The following is a 5901-nucleotide window of genomic DNA, read 5'->3' on the forward strand; positions in this document are numbered from 1 at the left end:
TGTCTACTTATATGCCACAAGTAAACTCTAGCAACAAGAGCAAGAAGGATTCTTCTAGTAGTAATAATAACCATGCTAAATCCAATATTATTGATTCTAGTAGTTCTCTTGATTCCACTAATGATTCTCTTAGCCAAGTTACACTTGAGCAAGAAAATAGCTTATTGAAGGGAATTATAGAGAAAGGTGTTTACAAGAGCCTTGCCGGGAGTAAGCAATTTGAGGAAATTGTACGCAAGCAAGGAAGGCGCCGGAAGAATGAAGGTGTTGGTTTTGAACGAAAGTTCAATGCCAATGGAGTTGAGTGGAATGAAGATCAATACCCCAAGACGAAGTTTGTTCCTCAACAAGAGAAGTATGACCCCACTTGTTTCAAGGGAACACAAGATCAAGATGATCTTCCACCATAAGACCATAATTCAAAAGGCAAGGACAAGCTTCAAGAAGAGATTGACTCATTTGAAAAAGCTCCTAAGGCCATGGTCAAGTGGGTTCCCAAGACTACATCAAGCTCTACGTCATCAAGTTCAACTACAACTCCAACGATTCCCATCAAGTTGATGTGGATCCCAAAGAAGAAGAACTAGAGTGTTCTTGAGGGTGACTCCGCCAACATACTTCACTCATATTCATTTTGGCAAAGACTTTTGCAATCAACTTTCATATCTTGCGCTAGTTCATGGAGTCACAAACCCTCTTGTTGTTAAGACAAGGGACAAGGTAGCCTAATGCTTTCATGGACATCATCATATGTGTAATTCACTCTATTTCTATGGATATCCTTGTATGTTCCTTGTGGGACTAACCCGTGTAGGTATTAAAAGTGCAACACTCCAATGGATTGCTCCAAATGATCTACATCAACATTGAGCATCCACATCTTCACTATCTACATGAAGTCATCATCGACAAAACCCAAGGTTAGTTCATCCCTTTTAGGGGGGATATCACATCTAGGGGAGCTTTGCTCTAAAAATTGAGCTAACGCAACTCTAATGATGTCAACACACTAATGCTTACAAAAAAGTGGTAACCCCACTTGTGCTTAAACGATGAGTACGATCAAATGTTCTCATTTGACTCCTAAGTCAATATACTCATATATAGATGACCTAGTCATCGCCAATTGCTTGATAGATACTAGAATTGTTTGTGCATGCCTTGACACATGTTTCATTTGCTATCTTATTGTGTGAGCATGTTGGTTGCATAATTTCTCCATTCGAGGACATCCATTTGTTGTTTTGATTGTCTTCATTTTTATTGGCCAAATGGATGGACAAGAATTCCTAAGAACCTTCTCGAGCTATCTATGATTTTCTTGTCTCAAACTCTATTGATGCTACATCACAAAAATTGAACAAGTATCTTTCAGACGCTCCGAGTGAGGAGCACTCACCGATCCGCCAAGGGCTGCATTCCAAAACTTTCTATTGCATTTCGGTCAGACCAACTCACTCAGACTCACCAAAAGCACTAGACTGATCTAGGTTTTCATCTCGATGCTACTGATTAGAATGACTCGGTCCCATTGAGTTGCAATAACTACACGCAGTTTTGCATCTCGGCGCCACCGAAACATTCCATTCAGTGTCACCGACAGCACATGGGTATATATACTCAGCGGACCCATACGGTTGAAAAAAAATCGTCAAACCCTTCAAGCTCGCGCCCCATTGTTGCCGCGTGTGCATCTCCGACGCAAGTCTTCGTTGTCGTCAACGGGAATCAACACCGTAGTTGCCGTCTTAGAGGATCGTCACCGGATTAGGGTACGATTCGATCTCCTCGTGTTATCCCCTTTCGATTCAATGCACAAGGATAATGCCATGTATCTTGTCACGTTTGAAATCCTTCTATCCACAGAAAAGTTCCTTTAGAATAGATTCGAAGAAAAAATTTAGGGTTAGGTTTCCGCCGAACTCATCTCATACCGACCGAAATGAAACTTTTGGTCCCACCGATTGGCTCTGGCCATTGCACTAAGTACAACTTGGTGCCCCGAAATGTACTAATCGGTGAGACCGACTATAAAATCTCAGTGCAACCCTAGCATCTCGAAGCCACTGAACCAGAACTCCTTCTGACCGATCTTGTGTGTTTAGGCTCTATGTGTGCTTCTGTGTCACCTAGATGATCATATCGGTAGCTCCAAAATGTCTTCTGCAGAAAACTAAAACTGAAGTTTGGATTCAATTTTTTTAAACCATCTGCTTTTTGTGATGCTCATCTACTCTACCCATACCTATCTATTCACAGAGTATGCTCTACAAGATGTCAGATGCAAGTGACAGCCAGAACAGGTAGATCAAGAGGCAAATCTGAGTGAGGGCACAAGCCCTAGCAGTAGTTATGATGATGGCAGCAGGAGCACCCCAAGCAATCTGCCTAAAGCTACCACAAGGACAAGGAAGAAGAAAACCTCAGAGAGTGAGGATGAGGACTTTGTGGCCGATGAGGAGGTCACTTCAACAAAGAAGAAAGTGCTGAGGAAAGAATATGGCACTGCAGCTGCTACCAAGCCAGGTCTCAAGAAGAAAGCCTGAAACGCCCAAGATGCGACTATATCTCCCACGTGTCAAGGCATGACTTAGAGGCATAACCGCATTTTGGTTTTGTCGCAAGAAGGGTCATCTTCACACAATCCCATGTACAAGAACAAGGATAAATAGATAGTTGGCTTACAATCACCACATCACACAAATATCAAATAATTCATACATCATTCAGAGTACACACATAGTCTGACTACTGACGGATCCAAATGAAAGGAAGACAACCCCAAATGCTAAATCCCGATCGTCCCAACTGGGCACCACTACTGATCATCCGGAAAAGACACATAGTAACAGCCAAGGTCCTCGTCGAACTCCCACTTGAGCTCGTTTGCATCACCTGCATCGGTATCGTCGGCACCTGCAACTGTTTTGGTAGTATCTGTGAGTCACGAGGACTCGGCAATCTCAAAACCCACGAGATCAAGACTATTTAAGCTTATGGGTAGCATGAGGTTATGAGGTGGAGCTGCAGCAAGCGCTAAGCAAATATGGTGGCTAACATACGAGTACAAGAGTAAGATGAGAAACTATGCAACAGTCGTAAACTAGAAGTGATCAAGAAGTGATCCTAAACTACTTACGTTCAAACATAACCCCACCGTGTTCTCTTCCCGAACCTCGTTGAAAATAGACCATCACCGTTACGCACGCGGTTGGTGTCTTTTAGTTAAGTCAAGTGTCAAGTTCTCTACAACCGAATATTAACAAATTCCATCTGCCACATAACCGCGAGCACAGCTCTTGAAAGTTTAAACCCTGCAGGGGTGTCCCAACTTAGCCCATGACAAGCTCAAGATCCGCGGAGACAATCCTCCATCGCGGGACCCTTCGATCGATCAGACTCGGAATCCCGGTGCACAAGATATTTCGACAATGGTAAAACTAGTCCAGCAAGACCTCCCGATGCATCGACCTAGCCTGATAGGAGTAGCACGATCTCGTTCTCAGGGTACACCGAATGAGCGAAGCGTACAGGTATATACCAAATACCCCAAGTTGCCTAAGGGCGGCCCCGCACGGTGCTCTAGTTTGGACCAACACTCATGTGGAGCACTGGCCCCGGGATTGATTAAATCCACGGGGTCCGGAAAATCCATATGCAAGTTTTTAGTTGTGATTAGGCAAATGGTAAAACCAAGGTTGGGCCTTGCTAGAGGAGTTTTATTCAAAGCGAACTATCAAGAGGGGCCCATAAACCCTCACTGTGTCAGGGACGCAAAAGCAAGGAACATAACACTGGTATGACGGAAACTAGGACGTCAAGAGTGGAACAAAACACCAAGCAAAAGGCCTAGTCTTCCACCCTTTAGCAAGTATATAGATGCATTAATTAAATAAGAGATATTGTGATATCCCAACATATCCATGTTCCAACATGGAACGACCTGCAAGGCACCTGCAACTAGCAACGCTATAAGAGGGGTTGAGCAAAAGCGGTAACTTAGCCAAACAACGGTTTGCTAGGAAGGTGGGTTAGAGGCTTGACATGGTAATATGGGAGGCGTGATAAACAAGTGGTAGGTAGCGCGACATAGTGATAGAACGAACAACTAGCAAGCAAATATAGAAGTGATATTGGGGGTAATGATCATCTTGCCTGCAAAGTTCTCAGAGTTGTCGAAAGCTTGCTCCTCGTAAACGTACTCAACAGGATCCTCGTTCACGAACTCGTCTCCCGGCTCTACCCAAAGCAAGAACACAAGCAACGGAACAACAATCAATCAAAGTGCAATGCATAAGCAATATGATCCAAGACATGGCATGGAATGCAAGATATGATGTGCAATGCATATGGGTACTCCGAAAGGGAAAGGATGATCATGCCATCAACTTGCAAACCAAGCATGCCACTGGAAAGATGGAGTGACTGCGGCCGAAATCGATATAAGGGTCACTGGAAACGGATGCACGGTTTGCAAATGACAAGCAAAACAAGAACGATGCAAAACTGCCCTTAACAATATCATAGCACATTAGATGCATCATGGAACTATGCTACATCACTGCAACATAGCAACAAAGCACATGGCAGTGAAGTACAGGTGAATCTCTACAAATCATGAACATTGATCTCCTGCTATAACTCACCAGAACACTCCTAAAACAGCATGGCAAAAATGCAAATGACAACAGGTTCACAGACTTGGTGAAAATACTAAACATGGCATAAACAGCATTAGGTAGCAATGTTTAGAGCTAGCAAACAACATGCTACAGGATCATAACATGGCAAACAAGAGCATGGCATGCTAGTACTAAAGGCAATGAACAAAACTCCCTTACTAAACTTTAGCCAAAGATGCACAGAAAATATGGTAGCATCAATGCAAACATGGAAAGTGATATGAACAGTTCTAGACTTAGTAGAAAAACATAGCATGGCAGAAACAGATTCATGATAGCAACTTTGCACGCTCATGCCACTCACCACAAAGCATTTCATGGCATCACAAGGTAACCAATAGTAAGAAGACACATTTATGAAGCTAAACATGGCCAGAGCAAGTTCATAGGGTGCATGGATCACTAGCAAAACACATGGCAAAAATGAACTTCATGTTAACAATCTGCCAGCAACAACATTTAGCAAAAGTAGAGCATGGTAATGACAAGCTAAACTACTGAATAATTGCAACCAGAGGCATGCATGGATAGGGCATAATCATATCTTCAAAACACTCTTACCGAACCACATCAAAATATGCATGCATCTACTTGTGGCAACAAGTCAACATAGCGACATAATGTAATAGGAAAAGACTTAGCAGAAATACTAAGTGTCTGGAATCAGCAACATCATATAGCCTACTTTGCATGCTTATGCTAGTCACCACAAAGCTCATAAAAATACAAGGCTTGCACCAATGTAAAGATGGTGTGGAGATGCTCCTAAAACATGTAGACATGATGCTCAAAGGATGCACACACAAAATGCTACGAAAATGACAAATCAGCAAGGTATGATGGATTCTAGCAGACAACGTCATTTAGCACTTTTGCAACGAAGCATAGGGCGTCAATATGGACAGTAACATGCATGCAAATGACACCAACATGAAGAGCATCACGATACGAACATTTCGGTATATCGTATGCGCAAAACAGAGCTATATGCATGGAGATATGACATGTCAAAGAAGTGCACATGAGATGAAAATATTTCAGGACTTAGGTAAAATTATACCCCACAGATCTAGGGTTCTTCATGCACGCGAACCAAGGCGAGGCCAGGCTCACTGGAGATGGCGGCGTGGAGGTCCGACGGGGTCGAAGAGGCGCTGGGGAGGCCGGGGCTCGGCGGATCCGGGCGGCAACGGGGAGGCCGGGCGGCACGGAGGTTGGC

Source organism: Triticum dicoccoides, chromosome 1A, assembly GCF_002162155.2.
Source record: "Triticum dicoccoides isolate Atlit2015 ecotype Zavitan chromosome 1A, WEW_v2.0, whole genome shotgun sequence".
Classification (NCBI taxonomy): Eukaryota; Viridiplantae; Streptophyta; class Magnoliopsida; order Poales; family Poaceae; genus Triticum; species Triticum dicoccoides.